Genomic DNA, 14,182 nt, shown 5'->3' with positions numbered 1-14,182 from the left:
TGCGTCAGAGACGCGAGACTTAATTGTCAGCGAAACAAAACCTAAAACAGAGGTATCGAGCGACCCTACAGTTTTAATAGTCGAATTAATTAGCGGTTGAATATTCAAGTTCAATTGATTACAACATGAAAGCGTTACAATATTATTTTGCGATGCACTGTCAATTAAACATCTGATAGTTACGTGTTTACCATTAATAGGTACATAAACTTGCGCGGTAGGTAGTATTGTCGTAAAATTGTTTTTATGTGAGGTTGTCAATACGACGTCCGCCTCGTCCTGATACGCGCCTAAACATGTGGCGGAATTGTCACTGGACTGCGAGTGCAAGCACACAGAGCGTTCCGGCTGCACAGAGGTGGTTACGGGCGGGGCCGCTGACTGCGGAGGCTCCGCGAAAGGTGGTGAATGCGTTGTAATTTGATTTGTATTAATGCGAGTGGATTGCGAAGTAACCGGGGTGTCAAAATGCAACATAGAATGATGTTTTTTATTACAGATTTTACACAAGCTTTGGGAACCGCACTTTGAAGTATTGTGACTTGACCCTAAACAATTAACACACAAATGATTTTGTTTCACAAATTGAAATCTATCTTTGATGCTCATTTTCTTAAACTCGGTGCATTCATAAAGACGAAAATGCTGAACCGATTTACAATAAATGCACGTATTTACTTTAGCATTTCCCGATGTGTTGTCATTTGTTATGGCAAAGGTATGAGACACTCTTTTAGTAGTGTTATTATTATTAAAGCGCGGTCGCGGTTGTGTCTGTTGAACCGAAAACGAAGATGTTCGTTCTAAGACTTTAATATGGTGGCGGATGAAATTGATAACATCTGAACTCTCCGGTATGTCTTTGTCACGAATAGATGATTCGAATTGTTGCACAGTTTGTAAGTCTAACTTTTTTAATGCGATATGCGTTATGATGAAGTCAGGTAAATCATCGATATTTAATTGTCTTAGCGCGGCAAAAGATGAGTTAAGGTTTTCTATAAAATCATTTAATTGAGATGGCGAACTGTTTGTTAATTTAATGTCCAAAATGTTATTCAAATACATGGTGCCTAGTGCACGTTTATCTTGATATTTAGTTATTAGAGATTCCCAAATAGTGGGGTAATTGACCTCATTCGGTATTACGCCTGCGAATGTCTTGAGCGCCGAGCCACTCAATTTACCTATCAAATATTGCACTCGGTGCGCGTTGGTCAATGCTTTGTTGTTATGCACGTTTGTTTTGAATGATTCGTAAAATAGGGGCCAATTATTAGGATTTCCGTCAAATGAAGGTAATTCGATCGGGGGTAATCTAATTGTATCACTGTTTACAGATTTTGTTGATGAAGTATGTGCGGTATTTGCCTGACATTCAACAATTGATGAACGCGTTTGTGAAATGTATGAATAAAGCTCCTCAAAGGATGACCAATCACTAAAATTGGGAACAGCTACGGGATTCAACTCCATCTCTAAAAGATTATGCTGATCGCAAAGCGAATTAAATTCATCATACAATTTTGGTAAAGTTGAACATGAAGCTAAAAATGCTTGTTGAGACTTAGTTATTTCTTTTGAGATCGAAATATTCTTTGCAACAGTAAAGATTTCATTAATGCGAGCGAAAATGGCTTGCTTTTTAGCAACGACAAATTTTAATTTTGTAGCGGACGCCATTTTGGGCGCCGTTTCAAAGCGAGTTTGCGTTAGATGAAAAAATATGCGTAGTTATTTTGAGCAAAATGCGATGCGAAACACAGTTATAGATGCGTTAAAATGTATAACAATATAATATATAGGTATTAAAATACGTAACAAAGATTATAGCGTAAATAAATATAGAACGGGGCTGGTTAAATCCGGATCTAAGGTACCATAAAATTGGTGATGCGAGGGGTTTGTTACGTATTTGTTTTAAGAGAAATTGAATAGAAAATGCGATGCGGGAATAGAATAACTGTGTGAGTTGCCGAGGAAGGAGTTTACCCGATATATTGAGATTATATGAGACTCATGCACTGACCTGGTAACAGCGACACCGGGCTCCCTTTCCCAGTTCCAGCACTCCTTGTGGCAATCCAATATCAGAGGGCGTCGTTCGAATAGCGGAAAACACTGCACTTCGCACAAAATCACCAAACGATAGAATAAAATAGTTTTTTATAGCGGCGTAGATGCACACGTGAAAAATGGAGTCTGGGCAACGGGCAACTGTCTTTTTTCTTTCAAATGTTTGGTAGGCGGCACAACAGTTTACGCCGCGGAGAAATAGATGGCGTTAGACGCCAAGGAACTTTGGCGAATGGTCGGGAAGATGCACGCATGTATACCAACAGTAGAACATGAGAACTCTTTGTTGCCAACATAAGCGCGCAAACACCATATAATATGTACTTTATTTTTACGTGACAAACTATTCGTGCTGACTATTACCAAAATAATATATCTATAGAATTTGTAACATAATACTTAGGCTGAGTTGCACCACCTAACTATGACGATAACCGGTGCTTTTTGTATGGAGTTTGACAGATTTTTGACGTTTGTCAAAGTTAAAGTAAGATGGTGTAACCCAGCCTTACATTCTGTAACCAAAAACACAGCACTCACTGAAACAACTGAACATTAAAAAAAAACATAGATTAGTGTTATAACACTCACTGGTACCTCTAACCCAAAATGTCCTCGTTTGGCTTCCCATTCAGTTTCCATTACTTGTCCCAAACTACCTGTATATCAAAGCGCGGATGTGAAAGCCTCCGCCGGAATTTTTTCGCCCAACGTACGGTCCGCTCTTGCAAAGCTGCGGCACTAATGAAATCTCTTGTATTTTTGAAAATCCTCAATATTTATGAAAAGTTATTGAGTTTTGTTTGGTACTAAAAAAAACGGAGCTTTTCACCAATATTTTTGAAAACCTATAAAACTTATTGTATTTACTAGTTGTTGTGTGCATATGAAAAGGTATGTTAATTAAGTCTGTCATCATCCAGAATAAATATAATATCTATTATTTATTATAGTCATCGCGATCCGTTTATGAACGTGACACACTTATAACTTTGTATTTTTCATACAAATAATAAATGCAGTAACAATGCCCGCGCAGGCTTTGTTAAATTACTTTTCCGCAGGACTTTTCAACTTTATTGCTTATTGTTTGGTTCCTATTTACTCTCTTTATTATTATGATTGTGAGATACTCATGTTCTAACTTATTGCGTAAAAATGTGTCGAATTTATTACGTCCAGTCTACATTATATTTAGAATGTTACCAAAATAAAAATAGGTAAGTATAAACTTTGACCTACTTTCCCCTTTTTAGAACACAGTCAATATTAAATTACCTTTACAAATCAATGTAATAACAAGGTACTCACAGAAGCATTATAAAGACTTCAATCATACGTCCGGAAGTAACAATAGGAAGTCTAAAAGATAATACTCCGTTGGTTCCACTACGGTCTACGGGCGATATCACTAATCGGATTTCAAGTCGTCGGCCCGCCCAGCTGGAACATCCGTACAAAGAACTTCCATTAACTGACAAAAAAACCTTGGACGTTTTACCTTAACGCCTTCGATGGCCACATCTCACCTACGCTGCCAATAAAGCTTACCGGTGGAAAAAATCCGTTGTAAGTCCTAATAACGGTCGTTTAACGTTTTCAATGTTGATGTTGCTGAAGTGATTGAAATTAAACTTTTGAAATATTTATTGTATTAGTACTTTTTTTTTACAAGAATACGACATCAATTATTATAATTTGACCACTTTCTGGCCTGTAGGTTTGCGTACTAGAGTTCATATGGTTACAGGTTCGAATACCGTGAGGGACACATAAAAGAGTTTTCTTTGTAAACCTACGAGTATTTATTTACTGGGTGATTGTTGGAAAACAATACATATTTGTGAACACAAATAGACGTTATACAAGAGTTGAGTAACAGGAAACAATGTTAACTGTTACATACTACTTCTTATAAACATTTTCTGGAGTAGGTGCAGTTTAATAAAGTGCAGCAATGAACCCGGCTGAAAAGAAAACGCGACGAAGTAATTATCCGACATTAAAGTTAGGATTAAAAAGTAACGATTTAAAATTGAAGTCATTTTATATGAACCGCGGTACGATCATTGTACGACGGGAGGCTGCCGGTCTGAGATTTTGGGATAATATGGATAATCCACGCCGCTCGGAATGAAGCCATGGAGCGATCCTTTGCCGTTCATCCGACTCGAAAATTATTTATTCATTGCCTTGTTTATGATTACGACGATAATATTGTGTATATACAGAGTTGTCCCGACCTAAATGGCAGCTGGGACACCGAGCCGTTTTAATCTGCGGTCGAGACAAAAGAAAAACTAGTTTAAACTTTTTTCAACGCATTCTCTCCTTGCGAATAATGCAGTTCCTGTACCAGTGGAAATAAATGAAATAGCATTTTGTTGGTAGACTACCGAAATATGTATTTAATTAGTTCATATGCGTAACTTTATTAATTACGATTGTGACTTACTACGATTAATTTTAATTAGCTTTATATAAAGAAAGAATTTTATAGTTCAACGCAAAGAGCTCTATGGAATTTTAATTACATTTAGGTCTCGTAGGTTACTAAAACAAAAGCCAAATGAGAAATAATAAGGCAATATTGTTGTCATGAAAAATTAAAGCTTTTTATGGCTTTAAGTAGGATTTTTATCACAAAAATAAAACAGAGAACTTATAACGCACTAATGAGACTATTTAGAATACTTATAAATCTATAAATCTCAAAAGGTCAAATTTTGAACAGACTATCCATACCATGCTTTCTCAAATGGCACCCATAATATTGAACTCTCACAAGTACCGATTCACAATATCTACTTATTATACCTTTTTACTCTTGCCTTTGGAGGCGAACATTTATTACTGTCTTATTGCTCCGGAGTGCTTGAAGCCATACTGGGAGCAGTCAACAAGAGGTTATTATGTTGGTACTGGCTAAAAATGAGTAAGAAAAGCATTGCACTCCGCATCGGTGCGGGACGTAAAGGAAGCAACTTTTTTGAAGCAACTTTTTTACGGCCAACCGTAAACTACGCTGCTTTACTTTTTTGAAGAAACTTTTAAATGTGGGGTAACTGCTACCAGATTTTTTTAATAGCGGAGTGAAAGATGTTGTGCTTCAGCGAGAATATCAACTCGAAACTTTTCTTGGTAATTGAAAACTTTAAGGACCGTTTGGTAATGTCCTCATTTCTACTTAAGACTCGATGTTTTGTTCTTAACAGATTTATGCCCCTACTGCTAATTAAAGGACGAAATATCAGGCTACAGACTAGTGGTATATTAAGAAGTCGATGTGTAGTCTGATCGCTGTTGATTGCCTAAATAAATCAATAAACTTTGCAAACATATAAAACTCTGTGAAACGAAATATCCGTGAAAAGTCAAAACTAGAACCATGTCATGTCCCAGTTAATGTACGTTAGGCCTATTTATAACGCGGCAAATATTAAAATACCGCGGAACCTAATTTGACTTCCAAAACACTGTCGCTTGCAACAAAAACCAATAATCAGATACAGATACGAGTTATTTGTTGGTTTTAAAAGCATTGTGCGGCAAAGAAACCTCGTTGTTATGGCATAATGCGTAAAAAGGTACATTCGGGTGGATTTATGAAGGAGGCCTCGGTTGGTTTATGATGACAATGCGGCCGGAGTGCCGCGAGCGCCACCTCATTTCCGCGCTGAAAGTTATAAAAACATATTGAAAATGAGATTCCGCTGGAAGACCTAGCGAGTGTTATCTTGTTTTGTGATTTGCCTGTTTTTATGTACGCTCGCGGGGAAAATAAACTTATTTCTGGCGGGACCTTTACAATTCGCGCGGATAAATTTCACGCTTATACCCTGCCGGGAGAAACATACTTTTAATTGGGTGCTCACTGGAAATACTGTACGTTTACATCAGCGATTACAAAGGGCTATTCCGACTGAAAAATGTTATGTTACGCGCATAGATTAATCTACTGGATATGCAAATGAATGTGGAATGACAAAAAAACGAAACGTATGTATAAGTTTGTAGCTAAATAAATGGCCTTCGTAGCCCGTATGTACCAAATATAGCAACCAAATTAAAATGTACCTAGTTATTTTTGAAAAAGATTTGTTAGTTGAATTATTAAGTAAGCCAGCCTACAGCTAGCAGTGTTTTGGCACCCCATCAATTCAATTTTTTTTCTTCATCCTAAAATAATTAATAATACTAACGCAGCGTGGGACGTCCACCTGTAGGTGGACGTCCCACGGTGGACCGACGACATCGTAAAGGTAGCAGGGAAGCGCTGGACACAGGCCGCTACCAATCGAACAACGTGGAAAGCATTAGGGGAGGCCTATGTTCAGCAGTGGACGTCCTATGGTTGAAATGATGATGATGATGATGAAAATAATTAATTCCAATCCATACAACTTTAAATGGCTGACTAGGTACAAAAAAAGAAAGAGCTCTAAACTTGATCCAATTCAATCCAAGACATAAAACATCTTCAGGATTCCTCTTATTCGTAATTCTCAAAAAAAAAAAGGTACAGAAGGCGACATTTTATCTAAACACAGTAAGATCGTATGTAGTTGAGATAAGTACTATTTCGTAAAAATATATAATATACCTACTCATGAACTGTGGACTGTACAAAGAGACTAACGGAAAATAATATATTAGGTACGAAAGCAAACACGTATCCAATACGAGGAACTCTGGATAACTTTAATCCAAGTTTATTCGGTGTAATGTTAGTAAATTAGAGTTCCTGAAGTAACGTGTACACACGTGAAAATGTCATATAATTTAGTTAACAACTTTGTTACTCCCATTACTTGCTATTTAGCTAAAGCTCGCTTTACTGAGAGCGGATCTAATTATAACGTGCAGGTTAGGTAACTAAGCTGTGCTGCTTAAACACACTTTTAGCTTTCTAAATAATTAATGCACTTATTTGAATTTAAAAATGCTGCGAAGATAATATTCGCATATTTAAATTAGGCGCTTGTTTTGCATGTAAGAGTCCTTGTAAGGCAGTCTTATAAAAGTCTCTAGCTATAGTCAAATTTTAACGAAATACTTGTAAGTTTTACCAGATAGTTGTATTTTTTTCGACTAACTTAACAAAAGAAACCATCGTCAACAACAAGATTTCATTTAAAAAGATATTTTATGAAGCGATACAAGTACGAACAACGGCTTATCAAGCTTTTACTTTACATTGTAATGGTACCTACGAGTACCAATTAAGCGACATAAAATCTAACCCCCTTATTAAAAAATGTTATACCCTAGTTGAAGTTGTCATTTAGTATGGAAATGTCATTTTAATCCAGAGTTCATCCTAGGTGTAACATTTTATTAATAAGGGGGATAGTGTTTAGTATGTCCGAAAGGTGGGAGTAAGTACCTAGAAAGAGATGATAAACACAATTAACTGATTAGATAGGTAACTAGATTATAATGAAAATTGTATCACTTTAAGTACACTGTGCATTGTGCATATACGCTGCAGTAACGCACTTATTGACACAATAACGCAGTCAAAGACAAGTGCATGCGATGACGAGATCAAATTGCTTGTGCCACGGCTTTATGCACGAAGTAGTCAGTGTATGCACGTCACTGTACTGATTTAATGTCGCGAACACACTGGCTTTGAGATATAATCACGTTTGATATCAAATGTTAAACGTTAATGTAAGGCAGACGTAGCTAAACAGTTGCATTGTTAATGAAGACTAAAGCCTCAGTCAAACGGCTAGCTTAATCTTGACTTAGTGTACCTTTCTGCTTTTAAATTCTTAATAAGTATTATTTAATAACCACGTATAACGCCTTTGTTTTGAAGTGTCAAATATTAATAATAATATTTGACACTTCAAAACAAAGGCGTTCCAACCGAAAATCGGTCAGTGAAATTCTCAAACAAACTTACCATCAAAATGATAAATTTAATTACAACCTCACATTTCCTTCAGCCTCTTCAACTTTGAAGTATCAAAATGAATTCCAATAACAATTAGATAAACGGCGTCAATTAGCGTCGTGACGGCGAGTTAAAAAGACGGCGGAAGACAAAGCTCGTTAGGTTATCCGTGTGAAAGCAACTTGCTGTTGTCAGTTAAGGGCCACGTAGCAAAGAGTGTCTTGTCAAGCGCCCGCCTCAGTGCGAGCCACCCTGCGACTCTGGGCGGACGCTACGCCGTAGCCGCGCGCGCTACGATCCCCGTAGCGACTACGAACTTTGTACAAGTTTGTAAAAGCGTGTGTTGATTGAGGAATTAGGTGTGGATTTTTAAATAAGATTAGTAAGTATTGACGTTTTTTGGATTAATGTTGTAGATAGTTGTAAAATTTGTGTCTTTTTTTTAAATAATTTATCGGGCTTCGGATTTGGTTTGAAATTCTAGGATTACGAACAATTGTAGTGAATTTAACGTGTTTTAGATAATCGTTTACAAGAAATATTTTCTCGCCTTCGTGAATATTTAAAATTTATTTTATTAAAAGTTTTTACGGTGCTTAAAATTACACAGTATAAAATTTAATAAAATTGTGTGTATAAAACCAAAAATAATTTTAAAAGAATGATGTTTACACTTCATACCCATTAATATTTCCGAAACTTATGTTTAATTAAAAAAAATATTATATTTACTTCAGACTACACAGAAAAATGATACTCAAAAATAAGACTGTAATAATAACGAATGAAACCCTCGAAATAACGAATCGTTTGTAGACCGACTGAACAAAATATAACATTCGATACAAAAACAAAATCGGATCGCGCTAAATACACGCACTCTGTAAAACGTATAAATATACCTCATTAGAAGGAACATACTCTTATAACTATGTAGGGTACCGTAAGTCAAAATAACGAAGGAAATTACGTCAGTGATTCCGAAGAGGGCTCATTTTATTCCGGCTTCCTTTGTTTTCTCTCGTCAAATCGCTTTACGTTGCCAGTTAGTAAGATGAAAGGAAAAATAATTAGTTCTGATAATGTGCGATGCTTTGAGCGATCTAATGCGAGTCCCGAAATTAGCTTTGTGCTTTTCGACTAGTGTATAGACAATGCTCTCTTTAATTATTGTTCGGTGGACGTTTCGACTTAATTATTATTGATTGATTTAATTACTTAGAACTCTTCACGTATCCATTTTCGTTACGTTTGTAGACGCTTTCATTGTTTGTTGTACCTACTCGTAGATCCGAACCGAATCTGAAATATTTAACAAATTTTTCAATGAAATAAATTAACTGCATATTTGTAAATAAGGACATAATGATATGTATATTCATCTGTTATTGTCGTTTCCTAAAATAATAACAAAAAAGAAGGTCTTTTTCTATATTTTCGTAAAAGTAGTGTCATCATCATCATCATCATCGTCATCTCAGCCATAGGACGTCCACTGCTAAACATAGGCCTCCCCTAATGCTTTCCATGTTGCCCGGTTAGTAGCTTTCGTAAAATAAGTGTACATTATATTATGTAAAAAGAGTAACTTAAGTTGTTTCAAACAGCTTAAGCTACACTTTTTACATAGGTAATAAGATTTACACTTCAGTTCTATATTTCCAACATATAAAGCAAAAATCATAACGCTTAACTAATTTTTATACAAACACAATTAGGCTCGTATTTTGAAACAACGCTAAAGTCCACTTAAGAATAGATTAAGCCTATGATTGGTGCAAATATTGAAATTTAAGCACTCACCTTAAATCTGTACTTGACTTTGAATCGAGCTAGAACTTCGTTTGATATAATAAGACCCTTAAATTTACTTTAAAGAAAATGCTTATTTTACTGAAGAATTACCTATCTACGCGATAATTACTTTTACCTACCACAATTATTATGCAGATACTATACCCATGTCTAATAATATAACAAGCATGTCAAAAATGTTTCCTACAGTAGAGTATTTAAAAAAAAAACGCAAACAATGATAAATAAATCCAAATATCCGTAATAAAACGACAACACATACCTTTTAGCAGTACTTAAACATTCACGCGTGTCCGATGCCCATATTACATAACTTTTCATCACAAAATATTCAACTGCAAATAATGGAACTTCACGTCACACCGCGTCAGAATAGTTTCACCGTTTCATACTTTCAAATTAATCCCAGAATTGAAATAAACTTTAGTTGAATTTAATGCCAGCCGAGCTGCCGGGCTGGCTTTAAACATACCTAGTTTTGGCATAGCCAGCGGTTAAATGTGTAGAATAGCCCACTGCGGGCTATTTACCAAATAAACAGTTTTAGTTCTACCATTTTCAATGACAATGGGAAGTTTAAGGTATCTAGGCGGATATTATGCTTGACCTTAATCCTTTATTGCTGAAGTTTGTATGAAAATAATATTGTGCATTGAAATACATTTCGAAAAATAAAATTTATTTATGTTCTAGTCTTTAACCTACCTTTAATCTACTATCTTTCACAATATAAACCCGAATAAAAAAAAACAGAATTACGTTTTCTGCAACTCGTGCTAAAGCTTTTATTGATTCAATATCCAACGCTACATGATTTATGCATTAACTTCATGAAATCTTTAACAAACGCACAACCTTTTATAATACGATTGTAATAAAATGTGAACGTGATGCGAATTGCAAAAACATTAAATATTAGGTCCAGTATCAAGTACAGCGGAATATTGGACTAAGTAATAATTTTGTTCTAAGTTACGAGCCAATAAAATAGCAACGATTTCTAGTTGGAGATTTTTTCACAAATGTCTATTACTTCGAAATATCCTTTCGAAGCCAAATTGATAGATATCAAATAACGTACAAAACGAATTATTCGAATTTCATTCTACGTAAATCCAATTTGTAAATCGACCTTCAATTTGGGTTTTGTGGGAGATATCCCTGTAGATTTCTAATATGGCAACATCCATTCGTAGCTGAGCGCTTTTAACTAATCTGGACGTTGTAGAGAATCTATTAATAGTACTAATTGTAAAGAATTAGGAGGGAATAACAAACAAGTCTAACATTATAATTTTGTAGGAGGGATACGCTGGTTGAAATGTTGAAAGCTGTAACAAATTAATCCTGTTTATTCCCCTAGGAGTAGATTCATACAATTACTGTTTAATTACGCCGTCACTGCTGAACAGATGCGGACGAACCAGAACCGCTGTATATAATAGACTGGAGGTACAAAATAAAAGGGATCAGAAGGTCTACTTTAGAGAATGAAGAAGTTAAGTTGAGCTAATATTTGAATTTAAAAAAATATGCACATTATAAAAATCATCTTCTTTCCATACTATAATAAGTAGGTAATTTAGAATGAAATACACGTAATGTCATAGTGGAATGAATCTTGATAGATATAGAATTTAATAAGTCAGTTAATTAGATGTAATAGTCTTCAGTTTCATTAAAGTTGAGATTATGTATACATAATGTTGATGTAACCACAATAACTAAATATTATAAGAGAAATATTACGGCATTATTGCAAAATTATGCCACCCTATTCAAATCTAGAGGTATAAAAATGTCCTCTCAATCTTATGACTAATAGATATCATTACTTCCAGCCTTAGCACTCTATTTGGAAAGCATTACAAATCCTTTTAAATCAAAAGCATTTTCGTTATAGGATCACACTTCTAACTATAAAAGGTACCATCGTCGTCTGTGCCTAGGTACGTAAAAGTTATGAAATATTTTTAAAAAACATAATGCTTCAATCACACCAGCGCGTGCAGATTGCCATTGCCGCCGGCACGATCACGGTGCGATCATAGGCCAATGACAGGTCGCGCGGACTGTCATGGGTCGCGCGACCTGTCATTGGCCTATGATCGCGCCAGTGATGGCGATCTGTACGCGTTGGTGTGATTGAAGCATTATGTTTTTTAAAAATATTTCATAACTTTTACGTACCTAGGCACAGACGACGATGGTACCTTTTGGTTGAAGCTTAAGTAAAATACATGAAAGTTGTCAAAAGACGAGCTTACTGCATTATTTATGTTGTGGCTATAGACTGCAGTAATTCCAGTTTTTGTTGAGATTAGTTACTTAGCCGGACCGTTTTGTCGGAGTCACGGGTGTTCGACCCTAAAGTTTCCCTGTCCGGTAATTACTTACCGATCAATTGTAGGTGTTATCCTAAACACTTTGCTAATTAGGGAGCTGGAATGTTGGTTCTATTGATAGAGATAGCAAACTTTCTCGGCTTTGAAGCCTTGATTCTCCTTCCCAGGTAGAGTGTATACCTACTCCAAAAGAAAATTAAGAGTAGATACTTGATTTGACTTATAGGATTTGGTTACGGTACTTTTCTAAAGTATAGCCAGAAGTTACATAGTTTATAGCTTGAGCAGTGAATACTTAGTTCCGGGGGTAAATTAAACTGTCATCGGACCTTCGACCAAATTAATCAAAAGAAAATTCAAGTTCAAAGCTAAGGATTGAATTCCCTCCAGTGCAAAATGGATGAGAGGTGGCGGCAAATATTTTCAAAAGGAGATCTACGCCACTGAGAGTATGCATATATTTTATGGACCTGTCACATGACAGTAATATTTTTTGGAATGAAACACAGCCACATTACATGACGCACACATCATAAATGGAAAAATCTGATGTACCTATATGTACATAACTCTTAAAACCTGAAATAAATCATACATTTCACTGTCCTGTTTCTGTTCTTCTGTCCTGTGAGATACTGATGATGAAAGTTAGACTGACTATTCTTGGGTAAAACAAAAAATAAAAGCAACAAGTCAGAATTCATTCCAGCTTGGCAGGTTTGAATAGAACTAATCCAAGTTAATTCATTGATTTCAAATTGTTTCTTAAATGAATATCATAAGCGATAAAATATTTGGTTTGGTTGCAAAAATGTCTTCACAAAAAAGTGACTTGCGAACTGAGTGATTATTACCTACCTATCCTACAACTAATAAACTAAGTATAGAGCTCACTACAAAATAGTTTATTTTATTTAACATTTTATTACTCATAACCAAGTTTATTTTCTTTCAAAATAACCAAAATAGTTCAGGTAATCGTTATGCATCTCTAAAGGTTAATAAACAATCTAGTTCATTAAATTTAAAGCATGAAATTCAGTACTAAATCACCAGCTTCTATCTGCGATTTCAATCGTGAACAGGAAGAAGTTAGATGTTATACATATTTTAGCACATTTGAACGTACGCCAAGTCTGATTTAGCGTGCAATGAATACTTTCGAATAAACTATGAGTTGAGGAAATCGATAACCCATGTTTTGGGATTGGAATCTTAGACTGTAGTTGACATTAAACTTTAATCAATAAGTACAAGGCATAATTGATTTACAACACTTTATTTATGAGCATAGAACGCATAATAAAATAATTCCCTATACATTAATAGAGTCAATTGAGTTGGTAAATGCAACCTCGTATTTTTATTGCTATACAAGCTGTAAAAAGATTGATCGGTGCTATAAAGTAGTAATTTGCTAACTTTTGAGTTCTTAAGACTATCATCATTTATGATTAGACGGCATGATTAGATTTGTCGAAGACTGCATTGTTGCTTTTGCTTTTAGTGTATTCTGCAATATAGCAAATTGTTCAAAATGTGTAATTTAAAAGTCAAATAAAATAGGTCGTCAACACTTAACATAAGGTACCTACATAATGCACAAAGAAAATAAGATCAGAATAATTTTATATGAGGACAGAGAATAACGTTCAAAACGTGCACAGGTTTCCAACCAGAAGATAGATAGCTTTAATATCTAGCTTTAGAAATATCGGGTCACAAACTCACAATAACACAACTATATTGCATATTTTATGCAAGTTTCATAAAACGTTCCGATAGTTTATACTCAGCGACTTCATTTGAACTTTACAACATCATTGTCTATCCAATAATTGTTATCATGGTTTCTTGTTACCGATTATTTATAATATTACTCGCTTCTCAGTATTCTCGATTCGATCTCTCAATAAATTAATTAAATTATAATTAGGAATCTAAATTAAGTTTCCACTAAATCGATTATAACAATTCGCGGCTAGTTAGCCTTTTGTAATTAAATTTCACGTGTAATGAAATCAGTGTTTCGAAATAAACG

The 14,182-nt window shown here is 35.1% G+C and overlaps 1 protein-coding gene across 5 annotated transcripts in view; it reads left to right on the top strand.

Moving 5' to 3' along the window:
- LOC135088652 (lachesin-like) overlaps positions 1–14,182 on the top strand; it is a 154,270-nt gene that overhangs the window by 43,300 nt on the left and 96,788 nt on the right. The window contains exon 1 of one of the 5 annotated variants that reach the window (XM_063964820.1): positions 8,243–8,363. The exons of the other annotated variants lie outside the window; for them this stretch is intronic. The gene's annotated coding sequence lies outside the window, so the exon portion shown is untranslated. Of the gene's footprint in view, positions 1–8,242; positions 8,364–14,182 lie in introns of those variants that run through there. 5 annotated transcript variants of the gene reach the window in all.

The sequence above is a fragment of the Ostrinia nubilalis genome, chromosome 1 (assembly GCF_963855985.1).
Source record: "Ostrinia nubilalis chromosome 1, ilOstNubi1.1, whole genome shotgun sequence".
NCBI lineage: Eukaryota > Metazoa > Arthropoda > Insecta > Lepidoptera > Crambidae > Ostrinia > Ostrinia nubilalis.
Note: the sequence above shows the minus strand (reverse complement) of the source record. Positions and strands in the feature narration are given on the sequence as shown.